The following is a 4,441-nucleotide window of genomic DNA, read 5'->3' on the forward strand; positions in this document are numbered from 1 at the left end:
GTCCGAAAATTTTCCGACCCGAAAAAAATAATAAAAAATACGAGCGCGTAGGAAATTGAATTTGGCACGGTGGTTGTCGGGGCCGTTTTCTCAGATTTCGAGAATTGCTCCGAAAACGTCGGGAGCGACTAGTTTTTGAGCAAGGTTGCTAGCACCTTGGGCAGAGTTGCTAGCACCTTGGCTGGGCCGGTGCCGAAAGTCCGAAAATTTTCCGACCCGAAAAAAATAATAAAAAATACGAGGACGTAGGAAATTGAATTTGACACAGTGGTTGTCGGGGCCGTTTGGTCAGATTTCGAGAATTGCTCCGAAAACGTCCCGAGCGACTAGTTTTTGCCCAAGGTTGCTAGCACCTTCGGCAGAGTTGCTAGCACCTTGGCTGGGCCGGTGCCGAAATTCCGAAAATTTTCCGACCCGAAAAAAATAATAAAAAATACGAGCGCGTAGGAAATTGAATTTGTCACGGTGGTTGTCGGGGCCGTTTTCTTAGAATTCGAGAATTGCTCCGAAAACGTCGGGAGCGACTAGTTTTTGCCCAAGGTTGCTAGCACCTTGGGCAGAGTTGCTAGCACCTTGGCTGGGCCGGTGCCGAAAGTCCGAAAATTTTCTGACCCGAAAAAAATAATAAAAAATACGAGCACGTAGGAAATTGAATTTGGCACAGTGGTTGTCAGGGCCGTTTTCTCAGATTTCGAGAATTGCTCCGAAAACGTCGGGAGCGACTAGTTTTTGAGCAAGGTTGCTAGCACCTTGGGCAGAGTTGCTAGCACCTTGGCTGGGCCGGTGCCGAAAGTCCGAAAATTTTCCGACCCGAAAAAAATAATAAAAAATACGAGCGCGTAGGAAATTGAATTTGGCACGGTGGTTGTCGGGGCCGTTTTCTCAGAATTCGAGAATTGCTCCGAAAACTTCGGGAGCGACTAGTTTTTGCCCAAGGTTGCTAGCACCTTGGGCAGAGTCGCCAGCACCTTGGCTGGGCCGGTGCCGAAAGTCCGAAAATTTTCCGACCCGAAAAAAATAATAAAAAATACGAGCGCGTAGGAAATTGAATTTGGCACGGTGGTTGTCGGGGCCGTTTTCTCAGATTTCGAGAATTGCTCCGAAAACGTCGGGAGCGACTAGTTTTTGAGCAAGGTTGCTAGCACCTTGGGCAGAGTTGCTAGCACCTTGGCTGGGCCGGTGCCGAAAGTCCGAAAATTTTCCGACCCGAAAAAAATAATAAAAAATACGAGGACGTAGGAAATTGAATTTGACACAGTGGTTGTCGGGGCCGTTTGGTCAGATTTCGAGAATTGCTCCGAAAACGTCGCGAGCGACTAGTTTTTGCCCAAGGTTGCTAGCACCTTCGGCAGAGTTGCTAGCACCTTGGCTGGGCCGGTGCCGAAATTCCGAAAATTTTCCGACCCGAAAAAATAATAAAAAATACGAGCGCGTAGGAAATTGAATTTGTCACGGTGGTTGTCGGGGCCGTTTTCTTAGAATTCGAGAATTGCTCCGAAAACGTCGGGAGCGACTAGTTTTTGCCCAAGGTTGCTAGCACCTTGGGCAGAGTTGCTAGCACCTTGGCTGGGCCGGTGCCGAAAGTCCGAAAATTTTCTGACCCGAAAAAAATAATAAAAAATACGAGCACGTAGGAAATTGAATTTGGCACAGTGGTTGTCAGGGCCGTTTTCTCAGATTTCGAGAATTGCTCCGAAAACGTCGGGAGCGACTAGTTTTTTGGCAAGGTTGCTAGCACCTTGGGCAGAGTTGCTAGCACCTTGGCTGGGCCGGTGCCGAAAGTCCGAAAATATTCCGACCCGAAAAAAATAATAAAAAATACGAGCGCGTAGGAAATTGAATTTGGCACCGTGGTTGTCGGGGTCGTTTTCTCAGATTTCGAGAATTGCTCCGAAAACGTCGGGGCGACTAGTTTTGGCAAGGCAGCCCCGCTCACCGGCCCAGCCTTGGCTGCACACCGGCGCAGCAGGTGCGGAACGTCCGAAAATTTTCCGACCCGAAAAAAATAATAAAAAATACGAGGACGTAGGAAATTGAATTTGGCACGGTTGGTTGTCTGGGCCGTTTGGTCAGATTTCGAGAATTGCTCCGAAAACGTCGGGAGCGACTAGTTTTTGCCCAAGGTTGCTAGCACCTTGGGCAGAGTTGCTAGCACCTTGGCTGGGCCGGTGCCGAAAGTCCGAAAATTTTCCGACCCGAAAAAAATAATAAAAAATACGAGCACGTAGGAAATTGAATTTTGCACGGTGGTTGTCGGGGCCGTTTTCTCAGATTTCGAGAATTGCTCCGAAAACGTCGGGAGCGACTAGTTTTTGAGCAAGGTTGCTAGCACCTTGGGCAGAGTTGCTAGCACCTTGGCTGGGCCGGTGCCGAAAGTCCGAAAATATTCCGACCCGAAAAAAATAATAAAAAATACGAGGACGTAGGAAATTGAATTTGACACAGTGGTTGTCGGGGCCGTTTTCTTAGATTTCGAGAATTGATCCGAAAACGTCGGGAGCGACTAGTTTGGGCAAGGCATGTTGTGAGGGAACAATAAGTCGATGAACAATGATAGATGTTTTCAACGTATCTTTTTCTACGAAGATGATATCGTCACGTTCACTTGTTGGGGGGGGGGGGGGGAGGGGGGGTATGATTCCACGGAGAATGGTTATGTTTTTCGGTGTAGTAACGAGCTTTGGTGTTTTTTTCACTATTTTAACGAATATATTAGTTAAAATAATGAATAAATAGAAATTAAATAATAAAAGTACCCGAATAATATAAATAATAATTACTATTTCGTAAAAGAACTATCCACAGTACCTTTCCACTCTTCAAACCTCATACCTGAATTAATATTCTCTAATTATTATCTATTTTTTGAATTAAAATAATAAAAAAATGTAATTAAAAATCATAAAAATAAAATAAAAATTTCATAAATTCATGTAACTTCAGCAGGAGCCATATGGGATAATTTTCGTGATTTGTCGAATATATTTTGATATTTTTCTCTATTTATTATCTATTTTACTGTATTTCTTGAATTAAAATAATAAAAAATATAAATAAAAACCATAAAAATAAAATAAAATTTCAAGAACTCTTGAATAATCAACAGGAACTAATTGGCATAACTTTCGTGATTTTTAAAATATATTTCGATATTTTTCTCTATTTATTATCTATTTTATTGTATTTTTTTGAATTAAAATAATAAAAAATATAATTACAAACCAGAAAAATAAAAACAAAATTCAACATTTATTTTAATATCAACAGGAACTATTTGGCATAATTTTCGTGATTTTTAAAATGTATATTTATATTTTTCTCTATTTATTTGGTAATTAAAAATATTTTCGAATGAAAAAATTAAATAAAAATAATTACAAGTCGGAAAAATAAAATTCCAGTTTCTAGGGGTAGATAATAATATAATTAATGTTAGAAAAAAATTTGGTTAAAAAATAAGTTGAATATGATATAAAATATTCAGAAATAAAAAAGTTGCTTCCCTCGGCATTTTCAATGTCTAGTGGTCATTTGGCTGATTTTGTCCATTTCACTACTATAGGGGGGGAGGTGTCCAAGGAGGGTGCTAGGCCAAGGTGCTAGCAACTTTGGCAAAAGAGGGCCTGCCGCGCTCCCCTGCGGCAGGAATGGTGGGCCAGTGGTGGCGGGCGGGCGGCACCACCACCCAACGGCGGCGGCGCTCCGGCGGCGGCGGCGGCGGTCTGTCGGAAAAAAAAAAAAAATTTTTTTTTTTTTTTCCAGTCCCTTTCGGAAGAGGCCTGATAAAGAAAGATGCCGGATAAAGAAAGATGACCGAATAAAGAAAGACGCCGAATAAAGAAGGTTGCTTGTCGCAAATAAAGAAGTTGGCTTGTGGGTAATCAAGATGTTTCTTCCTAGTCAATATTGAGGCCGGTGCGGTGCTTCGGCGAAGCCCGGCAACATGCATTCTTACGGGTTGGTATGGTATGATAATTTGTGCTCGTCGGACCATCATTGGGTGGAGTTCGGTCGATGTCAGCCCCCAATAGGCGATTGGAGTGTCAAACGGCTGTGTTGCGTTGTGGGATGGCTCTCATTCGAAAATGGTGTGGGTAGTACGAGTGATGCTTCGAACCCTGCTCTGTCGAGAAAGTGAGTTGTCCTTCGGGCAGCGGCTGTTGGTTGGCATGGTTGCCTGAATGTTGCGGTGCTCATTGGAAGTTTAGCTCGAGCCACTACTCAAGGTTGGATATTCACGAATGCATGTTGTCGGTGCCCGTTGGAATGTTTCGCTCGGACTCACTCGGTGATGGAATGTTCCTCGGAATAAGACCACATAAGTGGGTGGTGGTGCAAATAAGACCGCATAAGTGGGTGGCGGTGCAAATAAGACCGCATACGTGGGTGGTGGTGCAAATAAGTGGGTGGTGGTGAACACCGCAAAGAACAAGTGGGCTTG

This window comes from Erythranthe guttata, chromosome 1 (assembly GCF_056151865.1).
Source record: "Erythranthe guttata isolate IM_541 chromosome 1, IM_541, whole genome shotgun sequence".
NCBI lineage: Eukaryota > Viridiplantae > Streptophyta > Magnoliopsida > Lamiales > Phrymaceae > Erythranthe > Erythranthe guttata.